Source organism: Rhipicephalus microplus, chromosome X (genome assembly GCF_043290135.1).
Source record: "Rhipicephalus microplus isolate Deutch F79 chromosome X, USDA_Rmic, whole genome shotgun sequence".
Lineage (NCBI taxonomy): Eukaryota > Metazoa > Arthropoda > Arachnida > Ixodida > Ixodidae > Rhipicephalus > Rhipicephalus microplus.
Genome location: NC_134710.1, coordinates 288,521,562 through 288,541,726, shown reverse-complemented (window position 1 = coordinate 288,541,726; position 20,165 = coordinate 288,521,562). Strand labels below are relative to the sequence as shown.

Below are 20,165 nucleotides of genomic sequence, written 5' to 3'. Positions count from 1 at the left end.
GAGCAAGGCTACAGACTGTTGTGTTCGTAATAAATAACTAAGGAAATGAATAAATGATTGATGATGGTCAAGAAAGTGGGCTGCCGATCCAGTGAAAAATCCACCTGTATAATTTTTTAGTTATAACCGTTGTTTTGTTGCGTACCAAAATCACGACATGATCATGAGAGACGCCGTAGTGAAAGTCTCCGGAAATATTGACTGTCTGGTGTTCTTTAGAGAGGCCCTGCAAGAAATCTTGCACATGCTCAAAAAACGCTGCCGATCGGTAATCGAGGATCCCGAGAACACGAGAGCTTAACAGGAGAGCTCAAACTTTTATTCAGAGTCAGTATCGCTGGCTTCATCTGTAGCTTTCTTTATAATGCTAAGACGTCGCAGTGGGAAAAGTGTAGCTCATGTTACACTGCTTATAGACAGTGAGTCCTCGTTTCCCGCCAACGGACTCTCCGACCACGAAGTGCATCCAAACGTCATAACTTGGCCCAAACATTGCAAAATCAGCTTGCACACGGCTTTAAAAGTGGACTTCCGCCACATGTCACAGAAGTGTTTGAGGGAACGTCAAAACTCAACAATAATAGGTGCCAAAACACCAGAAATTGCCCCCAACATGACCACACCCCAATGATAAAGCTACGCTATAGAATGAAGCTCAACTGACGCTGGAGTGGAGCTTCTTTCTTCTTTAAAAGTTCTTCTTAAAATTAAAAAGTTCTTCTTTAAAAATTAAAAAAAAATTTTTGGGTGGTCGGTTAAGTATGTGGCGGGGAGATCTTGAATTAAAGGTTATAGTTGAAAGTTAGAGAAGGCGACCTCAATACAGGTCCCGAGTCGAGGGACGCTCTATATGTTTGTCAATACATGCCTTCAATATTGAATGAAGTCATTCGGAGATTATTTGTAAAAGTTTAGCAGTGGCCCGTTTAATGTGCGCCTAAGTATAGGTGCACGGCCTCAAGCATTCCGCCTCTATCAAAATGCGGCCGCCACGGTCGTGATTCGACCCCACCACCGTCGTAGCAGCAGTCGGGACCCATAACGACTATATCACCGTGGCAGGTCCTACCAACGTTTTTCTACATCCTAAGTATTGGTTATAATAACAGCGCTGCTTGCTACAGATATGCTTAGTAGTTATTTCTATCAAATCACAAAAGGCGCTATACTGTGCTGCAAAAGTTCCGGCTTTGAGTGCTATATAGCTTACGTCCTGCAATTGAAACATAAGAGCATAAAGTAAATTATTAATGAAATATGTTCGTATTAGACACTTTCACACATACTGATCATTCACAGAGCTGCTATGAGGAGGGCATAGTGTAATTGTTCAAAATCATGAAACAAATCACCGCCCAAACACTCCGTACAAATGACTAACCAGAGAAAGCTGAAACGTGCGGCCCCGGTGTTTAGCAGTGGGTTAACTCGACGTGGCACTGAAGCCTTTCACACTTCTTGGTTGCAAGTTCATGCATCTCAATCAGGTTAGACACACGTTTGGCATGGGTTTATGCACAGTGTTTATTTCACATGCTGCCCATTGTGCCTCGCATGATCACGGTCATGAAGGAGTGTAATGAACGGTTAAAAGCATTTCGCAATGCGTTAATCCTAGTTGTTATCGAACTATATGGTCACAGACGTCGCAGCCGAAGCTAAAGCGCCATTGGATAAACTCCCGCTGAGAGCGCGCGTTCGCCTCTCCAAGCACACTCCTGCAAACCTCACGTGGACGCCGCAACGCCACGTTGTTGCAAGCGTTTGACATCGCGAGCTAACTCGACACGTGGTTCGCAGGATCCACCCGCCACCGGCGCTTGAATACCTGTTCGCGATTTAGCGCGGCTTGGAGGCCTGCCGGCACTCGGAAACTCGCTCGCTGGATTCCGTGCCGATTAGTTGTGCCCTCGTGATCTCGGACGTCAACGTAGCTCTGACCGACTGGGCTCGTTCTACGTCATCTCCTGACGCCGATCTCCGACGACAGTGTAGCTCTGACCTACTGGACTTGCTCTACGCCTTCTCCTCACGCCGACAAGAGCTCTCGCAAGTGGTGCCCCGTCCTCGGACTCCTGTGACCGTGTTTCCATCTTTCCTATCTCTCCTATCCCTCATATGTCCTCGCTGGCTGTCCCAGCGCATCTCTCTCTATATATATACCTTTAATACTATCCTTTTAATCCCTCCTCACCCCATCCCTTGTGAGCTACTGTTGTTGCAGTCTGCCTTGCGCAGGAGGAATCATGAACAATTGGTACATGAAATAAGACATTGCCATCATGAAGCTCTAGCACGAGGGCATGACATTATATATCAATGGCTGCCTGGACATATCGGTATTACCGGAAATCAATTAGCCAATGATGCAGCCCGCTCAGCCCATGAAGGAACCCGTGCGGTCCCGAATCCTCTATCAAGGAATGATGCAGCAAGACACCTTTACCTGCTGGCTCGAGATCTTACACGCACGTTCTGGTCGTCCACCAGCTTCCAAAGGTGTCATTTTTATGAACTGGATCCTTCGCTCAAGATAAAGCTACCATCACAACTTTCCCGCTTCGATGCGACACTGTTATGCCACCTTTGGTTGGGTGTTGCATTCACAAAGGTGTACTCCTTTCGCATTGGTATGGCAGACACTTCTACATGCGACTACTGTGGAGCTGAAGAGACCATTGAACACGTCCTGTGCAGCTGCGCTTGCTACGACACACAGCGATGCCAGCTCCGGATGGTTTTGAATCAACTGGACTCCAGACCATTTTGTGTGCAGAAGATTCTAGAACCTTGGGCATCCGCCTCAGTTGCGCAAAAAGCGACTAAAGCACTCCTACTTTACTTAAAGTCAACAAACCTGAGCGACCGTCTGGAGATTTTGTGTGCTCCCCCGAGTGTGCTCGTGATTGTGTGTACCTTCTTATCTCTCTGCAACCTCTTTTCTCCCCTTCATCCATTCCCCAGTGCAGTGTAGCAAACCGGATGTGCGTCTGGTTAACCTCCCCGCCTTTCCTTGCATCTTTATCTCTCTCTCTCTCTCTGGAGGTGTCACGCCCTGATGCAGACAGTTACGGGGCTCACTTTTCTTTTCTTTTCTTTCTTATAAACATAAACACTTTCCCCCCGGCACTCGGACTCCCGGACCTGGTTTTGTGCTCGGACTGCACTATCGGCCCGGCCAATGTAAGCTCTCTCACGTTTCCACTGCCAGCGCTCGTCTAGAGTTGTCCATGGCCTATTCAAGTGGAAGGTTTCAGGAGCAATTGCTGCGCGTGTGCTCGACGCCATGGCTGCGACAGTATAGACGACGTAACTCACAACGCATCCAGCCAATGGCACGTGTGCTTGGGTGTGATGCTGCGAATAACGTAACTGATAGAACAACCAATGAAGACCGCTCGTGACACCACTGCCAGACGGCTTTTCGTTTCTCCTAGTCATATACAGCTTTCGCTGTGAAATAGAAGTACAGTGGAGATCAAAACATTAAAGACCACGGGATCTGGTGGCAAAATGAACCGCGGCATCCTTATACCGCTTTTTAATGAGCTCGAAAGCGTGCGCTGAGCACGCGCGTCCTTTATTTGCCTGCCAACCTGCTCGTTTGCTCGCCTCAAGTTTGCGTGCAGCAGAATACCAGAGGGAACGCAAGGCGCTGCTTGCGCAATTTCTGTGGAACCCCCGAACGATTTGCTTGACTGAAAAGATTTCTGTTTGACGACGACTTCATCATGACAACTTTTTCGTCAGCGCTATTAATAAATGTGTATTTTGTTGCAGCTTTGTACTATAAAAATGGCAGATCCCACGAACAGTGAGAATCAATTACATGCGAAGCATAAATGAGGAAGGTTGATATTTCACTTTAAAATTAGCACAACGTTACGTGTCGGAAATGAATTATGCCGTACATGACATCCATGTCATGATTATCATGCTTGCCTCATTTCGTTCGCCGCCCATTCACGTCACGCAATACCAAATTCGGTATATGTGAAGCTAGCGGAACGGCCGCGAGCACGCTATGAGCGTGGCTTGTAGTCATGTTCTTCTTACATCAGACGCATGTCATGATTAGCATGTCTGCATCAGTCATATGCCTTCATCATTCATTCGCGTCACATAACACCAGATTTGGTGTATGTGAAGCTAGCGAAACGACTGCGAGCGTATCCTGAGCTTGGCATGTAGTCATGTTCTTACATGATACGTATATCATGATTTATACGTGAGGTCCTCTCACTTATGTTCGCTATGCAGTCATGTCATACCATACCAGTTTTTGTGATATGTCATGTGAACGAAACTACTGCAGAAGCAGCAAGACAATGACGTCAAAATCATGACATCCGTGACACACAAATCATGATTTTCGTGTTATGACTAGTCACTCATGCTTGTCTTACAGTCATGTTATGCAACACCAATTTCGGTGTAAATCTCGTTATCCAAACGCCCAGGAGAGCTAAAAGTCGTGGGCTGCTCGTTAGATAGATAGATAGATAGATAGATAGATAGATAGATAGATAGATAGATAGATAGATAGATAGATAGATAGATAGATAGATAGATAGATAGATAGATAGATAGATAGATAGATAGATTCAAACTGGCCAAAGTTCACTAAGAAATGCTTCGCATTTAAAAGCTGCATGCTGGTAAGTTATGTCACTGTGCTTATGACTGAGCGCACGATACTCACTCCAAGCCCTAAAAGGAATCGCAGAATGCATGATCAAGTTCCGTGACTGTATTTACTGGATAATCTTATCACGTATGTTGACTCGGAGAAAACTGTGACAGATCATGTTTTGTGCGCCGCGGAACGTCCCTTGACAATCTGTATAGAGCATGGCACGCACGTAACAGTGCTAGTACAAGTTTCTTATTTTCATTACGATAAAATTGCTCAGTGCTCCCGCAGCTACTACAGAAGTGACACATTGGGCTTATTGTTACGTTCCGGTTGGCATGCACTTGAAGAGAGCGAACAAGCAGGCTTTTAGGTAAAGAAGGACGCGCGTGTGCGGTGCGCACTTTCGAGCTTTGCAAGCTGCCGTCAGAAAGCGCTGTCGTGCTGCTTGCCGCGCGCTCCCGCGTTCTTCAATATTTTGACTGCCACTGTACCTACATACACGTGAGATGCGCTTGCACAAGCTTGCTCGACTGAGAGCCATGAGAGTACACCGAGGCTCCCTTTGTTGTCGCTCTTGTGAAACGCGAATAGCGGTCTTTGTAAGCCTTCACCAAACTTTTACTCCCCACCCTCCCCCCTAAAAAAACATGCGTGGACAGGACCGCTGACAAGAACTTTATTTTGTGAAGGCAGGCAATTTATAAGGTCTTTAGAATAACCTAAAAGCGAACACGAAATCATCTCGATGAACTCAACCAAAAATACTGAAGATATGCATGTACTCAGAGAGCGAGACTGACCCTATTTGACGAATTTAAAATTCGGTTTCTTTTGTGTAGATAAAGAGGGAAGGCGGACGCAGCTATCGTCATTATTAGGGGTGTGAAACGCCTCGATAGCTTCATATTCTTGAATTTGCCTTCGATAGGAATTTAGAGAAGTACCCTTGCACACAGCCACGGGCAGTAGTAAACTCACCTTGTACCGCGAGAGCCAAGACAAAAAAGGGAGGGGTTGTCGAGTAGTTCCACATCGCTAAAAGGGGTGATAGCTGTGGCAGCTCTCTTACTTTTATCTCTATGAAAGAAAGTAATTCTATTATTAGATGGTCACTTCAGGTCACACGCACATTTTCAATATACACCTATTTGGGCGCACGTTAAAGAAATCCAGGTGGTCGAAATTTCCGGAGCCCTCCACTACGGCGTCTCTCATAATCATAAGGTGGTTTTGGGACGTTAAACCCCACAAATCAGTCAATATACACGTAGCCTCGCTTTTTTTTTCGTCAATTTTATTGAGATTGATACAATTTTTTGCTACTTTGTTAATCTGCAGACCATATAAATTCCCTGCCCTCAGAAAACGAAGGAAGTTGAAAGCATGTGTTTTGAGTAAGTGTTGATGTTCCAGTTCACGTCATGTCCTCTTTGCACAATAAAAAAATTAAGGCACACAAGTGGTTCTGAGTCTGAAGGAAGTGAGCGGCTGGGCAGCATTCTTCGTTTTTCTTTAGTTTGCTTTTTATTTCTTTTTGTCTTACTATTTTTTTCTGTTTGTTTTCAACTTTCGTTCTACTCATTTATTTCTCTATCTCTATTCGATTCTAATTTTCTTCCTATTTTTCCCTTTTTGCTCTGACTATTTAGTACCTACTTCCTTTTTTCTTTACTCTCTCTCTCTATCATTCTTTCGGTTTCTCTTTGTTTTTTACACTTGTTTCTTTCTGCGTCTCCATCGCTCCTGCTGCGTTACTTCATCTCTCTCTCGCTTTTTTTCTTCTTCCTCCGTTTCACTCTCACATCTTTACTCACCTTCACTTCTATTTTTTTCTCCCTCTTTTATTTGTTTGTCACCCTCACATTTTCTCTCTCTTCTTTGCTCTCTTTCTCTTTCCACCTTTTCTATCTCCGTTTTATAACTTGCTTCCTTGTTATTTCCATTTTTTCATCTCTTTCTGAATAATTGACTTTTTTGATGTTTTCTCTTTCTACCTTTAGTTCTCTCCATTTCTCTTTGTCTCATGTATTTATGCTATGCTCTCTCCATCTTACCTTAAATATTTCTCCCAGCACTTTCCTTTCCCACACCTTGCTATGTTATACTATAGAAGGCATATGCTTTGCTGTACTAGCGTGCTTACTGTCTCTTTGTGATTGTACTTATGTTCCATCCTACTAGTGTCATTTTGTGTTCTTACTAATACACATTTTTATAAATAACATGAAAAAAAAAAGATGTGGCTTGATATTAGAGTGGGTATGATGCTCGCCTTTCCGTTGTAAGAACGTGGGTTTCATTCCACCTCTCCAACAATTTTTTCCAAGAAAACTTTTCTGTTTTCTTGTCTTTCTCTCTCACTTTATCTATCTATGTTGTTTTTTAAGTTCTTCTCTGCACTCGTTTTTTTTTCCCACCACATCGCTGTATCTTGTGACGGAGAAACCACCGCACGTGTTCCGGGAGCGAAGCAGAAGATGAAGACGATGACGATAAATAGGAGGACAAAAAATGCGCGTGCCGGTTCATGATGATGATGATTTCTGTTTCTTACCAAATAATTACAGTGAGTTTTAACAGCACGCTTCAATGTAACAAAATGATTTTGTTAAATTTAGGGGCACGTTCAAGAGGCACAGGTGATTAAAATTTTAGGAGTCCTCAACTATGGGTATGTGGTAATCATATAGTCGTTTTCAGGACGTAAAATATCTTAAGTAACAAAAAAATGCTTATCATAAGAAGTTGATTGATAGGTGGGGCTTAACGACCCAAAACCACCACATGATTATGAAAGACGCCGTAGTGGAGGGTTCCAAAAATTCAGACCGCCTGGGGTTCTTTAACGTGCGCCCAAATCTGACCACACGGGCCTAAAGCATTTTCACCTTGATCGAAAATGCAGCCGCCGCAGCCGGGATTCGATCCCGCAATATGCGGGTCAGCAGGCGAGTACCTTAGCTGCTAGACCACCACAGAGGGGCCTTCATATATGAAGTTGTTAGCCCATAAATGTATACTACTTACGTGGCCCTTTCTGAAGCAATGTACCCATGCAGTTATTGACGAATGACCGGGACTGCCTTGCGTTCTTTATGCAAGTCTGTGGGAATTCGGAGATGATTCTCGAACCAGACTAAAGCATTGCACGTGCTTGGGCCAATCAGAAAAACCAAGCCCGGTCCGGCTTGTGGGCTGGTGCGAGCCGCGCTCGGGTCGGGCCGGCTTTGATCTTTGCCTCAGTTTTGCTTTATCTAAAAGAAAACACTTCTTTTATGTGGCTCAACCTATCAGGAGAAGTTGTGTGAAAGACAAACACAGAAGTTTTTTGTTTCTTGCATGGAGCTAGTTGATTGATGTGTACGGGCGAGCTAAAAGTAAATAGATTAGATGCTCATATTATTATCATATTGCTCTTTTGGGCTTTACTTGTACTCGCTATCATTTTGTATACCAAGTGTTATTTTACAACCACAATGCTACATGTAATATGACAAAATTTACATATATCCTATTATCGCAAGAGTGATCATGGAGCTCTAGAGCGAGTAAAGTTCCACCCGTCCATTAAAACGAAACGGTCCACATCGAGTCTAGTTACATAGAATATCTATGGAGGGGCATTCTTTTTACGTGGCTACATGATGACTTCCATAGGCCAGATGGAGACCAATGGACATGCGCAGTTTCCTTGATGTGACCACATTGTCAACGAGTAAGCTTCCATCTTATTTCGCTATATGATATGAAAGCAACAGGATAGTGCCGCAACAGCGATACAATGTACAGGAATAGTATAGGTTCACTTGATAGGCATAGGAAAGCGAATTTTTGTGACTAAACACCTGCCCTGAGAAAAAACTATATCGAATTCTACGCCGGTAGTTATCCAACCCATATGCACCCAATGAGTGTCGAGAAGCTTATTCGTGCCTTTACAATAAAATGGGCACAAAGCCCCCAAAACGATCGAAATCTCTTAGTTTGCGTTCTACCAGTTTCAGTCGCGTAGTGCAATAGCCATCGTATACCAGTGCAACATCGTTATAGATAGAGTAATAGAGCGCTATATGAGCAACAAAAGGGAGCACTATATATACCATGCATAAAGTGAAACCTGCGATAAAAAGCACAAAGAGTAGGACTATGTGTAATATAAAGAGTAGCACAGTATTTGGGAACGAGCTTTATTTGTTGTGCACAGATCCAAAGACATCTGAAATTTATTCCAGTGGTGGAAGTCTAAGAAAAAAAAAAAGTCACCACTTTACCGCAAAGGCGAACAATGAGCGTGATAGCAACAAATTGGAAAGTCCCGCGCAAAATGGCAAGCATATCAAAATGTGACCCGCGTTTTTCACGCACAAAGGACGCACAAAACGTACTCACAGGTACAGATTTACGCGAATAAACGTCTCAGTTGTTACTTCGCTGTGTCTGAAAAGCGCGCTCTTTTCGCAAACGGAGGCTGTGCAACGATTGCAGGGAACTTTGTGCGCCCGGTAATTACAACGAAATCATTCCGGCGAAACTCGAGGCTAGCCAAGACGTAGGATTCTCCCCACTGCAAGATAAGGGTGCGCGATCGAGCGTACACCCCTTTATTCTCTACGCGGGCCAAAGTACGCGTGAAAGATGAGAGCCACCGCGGGCTCATTGTGCAATCTCGCTGATAATGCTGAAAACACGTCAGTTCCCCCCTCCCCCCGAGATGCCCGCCAACAGCAGTAAATGGTAGATATGAATAGCTTGCCCTTTGACGGTTCCAGGAGATATTTTTCGGTGGCTCAGTTGTTAACGCCTCGCATTCGCGGCGCGGGGGTCCCACTTCGATTCCGCACGTTGGAATCTTCTTTTTCTTAATTTTTTTTTCTTTCTTGCATTTTCATATATATACGGATACGTATACATATACGGTGCATGACATCGACGCCGACGTCGACACCGGCGGCGAAATCCAGCCAAGAGTGCCCATATAATTGCTATTGCAATAAAACAACTGTCGATGTCTTAGAGACTCGCAAGGCAGATCTTGGGCGTCGCGGTGGCTAGCGTAAGGGGAGACAGAAACATTGGTGCGACAAGATATACAGTGCGATAAAGTATGGCACGCCTAATGCCTGCATTTCTTGAAAACTTGGTTTTGTTTTGCACATTGACATGACCGGAAGCAAATTAAAAACTATGCGAAAAATCGTTTAGGCTGGGTACTACTATTCGTGCGATAGACAAAAAGAATAGTAACCCTAATAGTTTTTTTACTTCTGGTGGCCCATACGCTTTTAGAAAAGTACGCATGGTGCACGCAATGTATTATAAATATTATTTAAGTTGAGATATTAACAAAAAAGGTTAAAATTTGGCTTTTTTTCTTTATTTATTTGGCTGTGGCGAAAGACAGGCGTAAAAGAAACGCTCAAGAAGGGCATTGGAAATCCAGATGTGTGCACAATTGGGCTTACTGGTAGAGCATATGCTTTATTTCTCAATAGATAGCTCAATAAAACAAAACGGAAGCAAAGCGTTCTGTTGTTTAACCCCCCTGTTTTTATTGCACTCCCTAGTGAAAGTGAAGACACGTTGCAGATCACTTTTTCTTGCTGCAATATCTGCTACAAAGTGCTCCTGATGATCCTATTTGTGACAAAATGTTATTATAAAAGCCAAGGGAATTCATATTGAATGTTTTAGATCACGGCATTTACTGAACAATAAATATAACAAAACATAGATGTTTCGCCACTTGTGTGGATGGCGTGGTCAGTTCACAAATCGCCACAGATGAAAGAATACATCCTACGTAATATATATATATATATATATATATATATATATATATATATATATATATATATATATATATATATATATATATATATATATATATATATATATATATATATATATATATATATATATATATATATATATATATATATATATATATATATATATATATATATATATATATATATATATATATATATATATATACTGCCATAAACTAACAGCCGTGAACCACGATTTTCTTGAGCCCCATCAATGTCCCTTGGCCAGCTCGTGTTCTTTCTTAAAGCAGTCGCACTTGTTGCACGAGTTGCTTTTGTATGCTGCCACCCACATGTTTAATGAAGCGTCCATGTTTTGCTATTTTTGCTGTTGAGTAAAGCCAGTGGTAGAAAGCGTTCAATAACGATCCTTATTTCTATATTGCAGGAAAACAAAATAGGTAGAGTATGCCATGGCTGAACGAAGATACCCAGTATGGGGCCACCCACGTATTTGCGCCGTGAGGCCCCTTTCTACTAGTAATTACCGTAGTATGAGGTATACGAGTTCACAACGCATGCGCCATAAAAACGCCGGTATTTGCTATTAAAACGCTTTCCTGACGATTTGGTGTTCGGGCAACTAGCCACTGGTTCTGGCTGGACCGGGTAGATGAAACTTTGCCTTGAAGCCAGACCTGGTAGGTGGTACTTTGTCTTGAAGTGTCGCGTTACGGCCAGGTGGGTTCCCTAACTTTGTGTGCAACTGTTGAAGGGTTTAAAAGAGATCCTGCACCCCGTACTCTAGTTCTTTTCGTACTTCATGACTCAATAACAGCTCTGCAACTACTAAAATTGTGTCTGCCTCATGAAAAGTTTGACAGTATTTACGTCCTTGCATGCTTTCCCGGTGGCGCTAAGTCACGTCAGACTCTTTAACCTAGTCTAAACTCGACCGGGAAACCTTGAAGTCACGTGTCTTTAGGCTAAGCTTACTGATTCTGTAAAACTTTTTAATGCAAGCGATAAGTTTAAATTTCTACAAGTCAAGCCAGCTATATTCTCGGCGAAGGAGCTGGCAGAGTGACAGCTACGGAGATTAGAAACTGAAGGCACGTGAATCGTATGGCGCAAGAAGCTTGCGGCTGAAGCCCTGGAGGCGGTGACTCCGCTGAACGTCCAACTCACTGAATTGTGCGATGCTCTCCGTGACATACCGCTCTCTGTGGTGATTGTTCCAAAATGCGCTTCCAGTGAATAACAATCAAGCGATAGAATTGAGATATCGCATCGAAGTTACAGTAGCGAAGCATAACATGGGGCCACCTTCTTTAAAGTATATCGGTTTATTAAATTTCTTATATAGTGAATTTGTTGGGATATGAATTTAATGGGATATCAGACATCCATCAAAAGTAGCTACAAAGTTATCGTGTCGATGTAAGCTAAAAACGAATAGTAAAAAAGGAAAACAATTAAAGAGAAGGTATAAGAAAATTCGACCCGTACAGTACACATTCACAAGTGTGTGCCGGCGCGGCTGGGTGTCTGTCACGTGTGCTTCAGTTTTGAAGACCGAAAGATATCGGGATAGCACAGGAAACCCTACACCATGCATTATGCGAAACACACGAGCTGTTTCTTTTTCTTTATTGCCAGCCATTATGGTCTAAGTTTCGGGTTCTCCAGTTCCACTGACAGCCAATTTTCACCGATCCAATACGTGTGCGAAATAGAATAATGCGAAAAAGAAATAGCGCTCAGAATGAGACGCTGAAACATAATCACCAATGACGGACGAAATGACGTGGCCTCTAACTTCCCTCGTTTACTTTTTTTGCTCATGTGCGTGGCATTTCGTTTCATGATCTCACGTTGAAACGGCTTTCAGAGAAGCGGCAGACGTGGTGTACGATTTAGATATAAGAATTTTCTATTCAAATCGAGACATAGTCAAGGAGAGTTGCAACGTGACACGCACCCTTGGATGGTGAGAGAGAGAAAAGACGACGTCGAATCCAACACCGACCGGGAGAGGCGAATAGAGAGCGAGAGACAGCCGCTCTGCGACGCCATAACACGGCGAGGAAAGGAGGGGGAAAATGAAGGAGAGGTCAGTCTTTTCGCATCAATGCGTCGCCAAGCCGTCCGCATCACAAAGGTTTTCTCATTCCATGCAGGGAAGAAGGGCAACAAAGCAAACATTCGCAACCAGCAGCGCGCCGAAGCTATTTGCGACGCCGCTATTGGCAGCCCGGTGACATCCGTATATCGGAAACGCAGCTGGGCGTCTGTCGAAGTTCGCCGAACAGAGTAATATGCCCGGCTGCGCACTCGGCCCCCTTCCCTTCCTAGCGCCTCTCGCAGCTTCCCCTCCAAGCCATGCACACGTCGGCCGAAATCCTATCTCCGAACGCGTCGCGTTTCTGCGGGCGTAAAAACTCAACGCGAAGCGACACTGCGCGATAAGGGCACCGCCGAACTGGCATGGGGGTGGCGGCTGTGAATCAATACTGCACGGGGTGCGACGGCAGGCAGGTTCTGCAGAAGCCGGCAGGAGGAGGTTGAGGTGGGAACCGGGCGATCCGCCGAAACGGCGCCGTGCCACAGCCGCCACCGGCCACTGGCTCATGTGCATGGCCATACAGGCCGCGTGGACAGTAGCAGTCGACCCTTATCGCTGGTCTCTGTCTGTGTGCGTGTGCGAACAAGTTTCCTCTCTTTAGCGCAGGTGGTTGCGGCGATAAGAGTCCGCGCGCACGACCGCCTGCTTCTGTCGCGTGCTCTGCCCCGAAGGTGCGAATAAAGCGTCGCCCACTCCTCGGGCCGTTGCGTAAGGCAGCTCTCTCGGCCGAGGAGTGCCGAGTCACAAAAGCGAGCGGAGTGATAAAATCCAGTTATTGTCAATTTATGGTGCCACCATACCGGCTAGCTCCCCCCCCCCGCATCGAGCTTCCTTTTGCTTGCCATATATGTCCGAGGCCCATTCGGTATGTCATTTAGTGTGAAATCGTGGATGAATGAATGATTGCCCGAGGGTGCTCCTTACACACGAAAGGAACTCTTTGGTCTGTTCCCGCGTTGCTGAGCCTGAACTCCCGACATTTAGCCTCGTAAAGCAACAGTGCGTTCAAATAAACAAGGACGGCATGTCATAGGCAAAATGAAGGAAGCACAAGACAAATAAGTGCGACTAGCGGGCACAGATTGTTGAGGACATCGACGACCCCGTTATGTTATAAAGACGTTCTTTTTTTTCTCGTTTATTGTCTGTTTCTTCTCGTTTCTTCTCGTTTATGTTCTGCTTCAATGCCCTGGCGAGTCCTCGACTTAAGCAATATGACAGACACCGGACAGCAATGGAGAAATGCAGATGTGTAATGTAAAAGCATGAGGTGTGTTAGAAAAATTACAGCATATCCACGGACTGAATGATGATGAGTGGGACGAAGTGCGCGTCCATCTGTTCGTGCATCCATCCGTCCGTGCGTCTGTTCGTTTGTATGTCCGTCCATTCAGTGAACACTCCAAGTACCACCATCTCGCATCTTTTCATCATGCATTTATTATATAATGCGGGCATCCTATGAACTAAATGCAGGTGGCTACCTACTATATTCATCGTGGACGCACGACCCACAGCTTGAGTAGCTTCGACATTCGAAGAACTAAACGAGAGGTGGCTAACTACTACATACATCGAAGAAGCACGACTCATGGCTTAAGGAGCTTCGCCCCTAAATGTCTACCCCCCGTGACACATACCCACTCTCTCGGGTATGTGCCACCGGTGGTTACAAACGATAACGGGAGACGAACGGGTGACGCCATAGGGAGCTTCGACCCTAAAAAGGAAGATGTACCTAGAAGAAATGGAATGATATTCATAGCAATCAGGATGCAACGTCAAAAGTTGTATGTTGCCTACCACGTTTCACAAAACGGCGATATTGTGTGAGTGTTTCTTTTACTTTGATTCAACAAGTTTTTTCCGGTTGTAGTAAGAATAAAGATGAGCTTAATTCTTTATGTTTTGATAGTGAACGAGCATTTGTCAAGGACATTTGTGCTAAGGATGTCTCGGGAACGACTGTTAATGTAACGGGCACTTAGGCACGTCCCCCTTCTATTGAATTTACGCAAAAGTTAATACAAGTATTTAGAAGGGGCGCACTTTGCTGGTATCATAAATTATAAGGGAAGCAATAATATGGACGTGTATGCTTGTAATGCACTATAACTACAATTTTATTTGTACAATGTTCGTAACCTCGCAGAGAGAAAATCTTAGTCGGCAAGAAAATCTTTGTCTCTGGCCTGCAGCTCTTCGTTGAGAACTGGGAGAAGAGAAATGAATTAATACTGTATATAGGGTCAAAATGATGACTTCAGTGTATAATGAACTGTTATAGTACATGAGCGATATGCAAGCATGGCCAGCGCGTAGCCCGTCAAAATGCGCGTTTTGTACGTTTCACGTATATTTCTAGAGACTGGAGGTGAGCCCGCTCTGCAGTGAAAGCAAAACGAGTGCTCTTGCTGTTATGGATTCTGCAGTGCAAGCACTGAGAAAAATGAGACGCCATTCATTCGACACCAAGTCGCTTGTTACCTGAAAAGGACATTGCTACGTATCGAAGCACCCATCCGGACACTCGGTCAAATGTCCCTGGGGTAAAGAAATAAAAAACCTGGCAGCATATCGACGGAGCGAATGATAATGAGTGGGGCGAAGCGTCCATGCGTCGGTACGTCTCTATGTGAATATGCTGTGCTGGATACGCCGGACGGATGGACTGCCCTAGACCACAAGGAGCTTCGCCCCTAAAACGGCGGGCATAACTTGAGGGCGCGTGCAGTGTCGACACCAGGGGAAGAACCGAGTACAGGCACGCTGTGGGCATGCGCAGTAGGGAGAAACTGGTGACTGAGTTGCGGCGAAGCGGGTGCGGGCTGAGTCGATTCCACCTAGATAATTTCAGGCCTGTACACTGCTTCTGCCGCGGGCTCTGACGTCACTCCGTTTAGACCGGCGTGTTTCGCTGCACAGGCGTGCCTACGCTTTCTCTCATCACTCAATAGACATGGATTGCCAAGCCTGACGAACATTTTCGTGGCATGCTGGTATGCTTCTTGGTGACTCGAGAAGGCCGTGTTTTTCTGTGTCTGTGAACTGCAGCGTGGATAAGTGATGCGCTTTGTGCACTGGATATTCACAATCCGTACGGTTGCAAATCCGAACGATTAGGCGATGCTGCGTGGCGAATTGTCGCGGCAAAGGAATTGAAGTTGCGAGTGTTTTTGTTTCCAAAGTACAACCGAAGTGGGAGCATGTCGTTCGTCAAGCTGACGTCGACATCCGTTTTCTTCGGGACCCGAATGTACGTGCGTCCGTGCTTCACATTTCTAAGTCGTTCTAATGGCACCATCTCCAACATGTTTTGTTCTTGCTCTAAAATAAAAGCGTCATGTGTATTTCTGACTTGTTAATGCAAGCCCTGGCATTAGTTTAATGAACGCGAGTGGCAGTAAAATTTCAGAACAGGCATTTTTCTTCATGGTCGATCAACATTTTGCTATTGGCAATTATCACCGCGGACTTGTCGTATTACTTTTGTTCACTTGGCTGAGAAAAATTGAAGGAATGCTGCTGCATTGATTAGTGCATCGGTTTAGTGCATGGTATTTTCTTGCCGCTGTTCTTTCCAATTTATTGCGGTATTATAATTTTACGCCAGTCTTGCCAGTCGCTTAGACTAATATGTCATCTCGTGGCCAACTGAATCGTAAATGGTGCTGATGAACTTCCCCTCGTGGTCATTGTTTTCGAAGTGCGTGTTTCACCCTGTGAGAGAGGAACACGCACATATGCACATTCTGTACAGTATGTCACAAATACACTTCGCCTCCGAATTAGGCGAAGTGTATTTGGCTATCAGTATTGTGAAGCAAAAATAAGAAACAATTAAATAAAATGATCACGTGGTGAAAAGTAATCACAAATGTTCTTCGGATAAAACTGCTGCAGAAACTACTTTATACATAGAAAATTCAAGGCCCGTGCCGCCACTGCCTTGCAGTTTGAGCAACAACTTGACAGGAACTATAATGAGGTTATAACAAGGCGAATTCCCCACGCAGCTGAAGCCACTCTTTTTCTATGTGTTGTGAACTGGAGGTGCTTTTCAGCAGACAGTAAGATGAATTGTTGCCTTCGACACTTCCGTGCAAAAATTCGCGATTTATTTCTGCCATTTTCTTCTCCATAATCATGAAATAAAACAAAAAAAGAGGCTTGAGGCAACATGAAATAACCCATACATTACCTTGTTGCAATGAAATTGCCAGTTTATGGCCTGCTTCGATGACGCAAATGACAGTGAGTGGCACTAAGACAAATGATTTCCTGATGCATACACACACGGAGCTTGCTAATATAAGTAGAGCAGCGGAAATAAATAGCAAAACAAATAAATAAATTAAAAACAAACAAATAAATAAACAAAAGACGGCTTGTTGTGTCCAACAGTCTCTGAGGTTAGCTGATCGTACATATGTCTTATAAAATACGGTCACAGCCCATGGCTACAGTGTTGGTGAATTTCTCGATACTATGAGAACGTAGTACAGTGCTTAGGGGTAAAATAGCGAGAAGCTTGTAGCGCGATAACATCGTGAAGACACCGTACAAAGGCTACCATACGACGCTCCAGGGAGCTTCCTCATAAGACGTCAATAAAACGACATCGTTGGCACGGTGAACTGACGCTTTCTTTTTGCTCCTGCCAGTATCGAAGTCCTTCAAAATTTATCACATACGATCATACTCATAATCTCTGCATTTTTACTTTCTAAACATCAAATCCTCGCTGCTGTACCACCACTGTCATCTATACGCGTAGGTGAGGACGTGAAAAAGAGGGCTATTTGCTAAAAAGTACAGTATCTCACAAATTCTGTATGCGGCTCTTTCTGAGTAGTAGCTGTAGAAAAGCCCGAAACTGTCTTTATCTTCTCAGCACAGTGTTCATAAACTCTCTCTTCTTATTTTGGCTTCAGTATTGCGCTCTGGGATTAATCAGAGCATTTTCATACGTTTGTGATATCCTCAGCTCATGCTTAGCTTAAAACCAATATTTACGTCGATTGTACTGCCAATAAACAGAATACGTTCCCTTAACATGGCAAAACTCAAGTAAAAGATGCCGAAAAGTGCTCGCTCGGCATCACCTCGTAAGTACCATAACTGCCTGAGCGCCATTAAATTTCCCAGAAAGGCTTCCCGGTCCCCAGGGGTAATCACTGAGTGCATTGTCATCATCGAAAGTCAGACCATGCGCGCGTCCTTTTTTTCCCCCTTCTTATTTGCCGTTTATCGCGACCAAGAGTGCTACAATTTTCAAGTACCAGCCCTCTCGTCACGCCACCACGCGGGGACGACAATCGAACCTCCTCGGACCGTTGTTCCGTGACGATGAGTTGCCTGCAAGGTGCGCAAACGGGCTCCCGGTGGAAGAGCGTGTTCGGGGGCCCCAACTGCGCCCGGTGCTATCCCCCGGGACACGTGACTCTGGCGAGGGCGCAGACAGCTTTGCGAAGAAAACAGGCGAGAAAAAAAAAAACCTTCCTTTTCGCCCCCCCCCCCCCCCCACCCCTCGACGAGCTCCATCAGGAGAAAGCATGCTGCGTCGATCGGCTGGCTGAGCCGAAAGCTCGGCACGTCGGGCTCCGATGAGGTTTGGGCCTCAACGAGGTCTCTGCGGACAGATGAGGATGCCGCGCGCGCCTCAAGCCACCCCTTTTTCGTCGTACGAGCACCGACCACAAGGCCGCTGCGACGAGCGTCGATGCCGTAGAGAGACCATCGTACACCACCTGACACCACGGTACCATAGTAGCCCCAACAAGAAAACCGCCGACACACGCTGCCGGAATTACGACCAACGGTTGTTCGCCTTCCTTCAGAGTAATTGCGCATCTGTTTGATGTAGGTGACCGAATCTTTGCTCAGCATCGGTAGTGTGACTCGATCGTGTCGTTGTATGGCGCCTCGGCGACGCGCACTGTTATCGGGCACGAAGATACGTAATGCTCGCGTACCGCTTACCACGTTTACGATGCTTAGCCGTGATAATTATGCTGGCTCGGTGTCCGTAAAACCAAGTACAATATAAAATACAATTAATAAAGCGTGAATAGAGGAGATTTTAATAATAATAATAATAATAATAATTGATTGGATGTAACATTCCAATACCGGGATATGATTATGACAAACGTCGTCGTGTGGGGCTCCGGAAATTTTGACCATCTGGTGTTCTTTAACGTGCACTAACATCGCACAGTACACGGGTCTCTACCATTTCGCCTCCACCGAAATGCGACCGCCACGGCCGGGATCGAACCCGCGACCTTTTGGTCAGCAGCCAAATACCTTAACCGCTACACCACCGCGGTGGAAGTGGGGATATTCTAAGAGGACAGCGCTCGCTAGTAAAGGCAAAAAACACACACACACACACAATAAAATAACAAAATAAGTGTAAATGCTTACATCTTCCAATAATTAGTTATTCATGAGGGTATTAATCACAATTATTATCATTATTATGTTCATGCCCACTGCAGGAAGATTGAATTTTCCTACCATGTCAGTCAGTTATTGCCAAATATTCCCTACAGAGTCATATCATTATAGCCGTATTTCACAACTGCGGGCATCTTGAAAGCACAATACGATTGAGACATTCCCTCTCTAAAATTTAGAGGGTCATACGTGTCCTATTAGTATTGTGGTGAGAGGCAGTCGCAGCTAGGCTCATGTGCAAAACTATTCAGAAATATTTCACTTTTGGCAGTATGCTTATACAATGAGTATGTTTATTTATGTAGATGACGTAATAAATTTTGAAAGGACAGACTGCACGCTCTGAGAATGGGCAAGTCGTTTTCGAATAGTAGCGCGCAAAAAAGAAGGAAAAAAGTAAAAAAAAAGTACGGAATCACGGGTAGAAGGGGCATGGAGACGGCTGAGATATTTACTGACCCAACGAATATATATTGGTGGTTAAATCAACACGCACTAAAAAATCATTGACACACAAATAATCTCATTGACACTCTTGCTCATAGCATAATTCTGCTGTAAACAGCGTAACAGAGGGTGTCACTACAGCTGAATCATCCACTTCGTGAACGAATTAAAAAAAAAGTTTCTTCGATTTCCCGTGCTATGTCCATGACGCTTCCTGCACGAAAGCGGAACGTTGCACACTATTCACGAACGGTGCATTGAAGCTCTGTGGCCTGCAGGGCACGTCACCTTGCAACCACCAGTGCCACGCTGCTCGCTTTTGGCTTTCCTGTGTGCAACTGCGAAAATGCAGCGTCATTGCATGACAGCCGAAGATGAAACGTTCCATCCGTACCTTGCTCCCGCTTCCTTTAAACGCTGAGGCGGGCCACGTAGTTATACGGAATGCTCGCAACAGGCAGTTCATAGAAGCCTCTAACAAGCTCGGAGCCCCTTCTCTGCTTCCATGCCCTGCAGAACCTATGTGCGACATTTCTTCTTCACATGTTTTTTTTTTCTCGCGCATCTTCATTCGAAGAAAAAAAGCAACACACAATGATTTGAGAGTCTAGCGGTGATCTCTTCATTTCACGCACGCTCCGCCTTTTCAACTCACTTTCTCTATCGACCCATCGGAACATATACACGTTTTACTTTCTCGACTTTATTTCGCAAACCCTCACAAGGG

The 20,165-nt window shown here is 44.8% G+C and overlaps 1 protein-coding gene across 1 annotated transcript in view; it reads right to left on the bottom strand.

Annotated features, from left to right (window-relative positions):
- Positions 1-20,165, bottom strand: part of LOC119161429 (glucose transporter type 1) — a 284,322-nt gene that overhangs the window by 251,002 nt on the left and 13,155 nt on the right. The window lies entirely within an intron of this gene.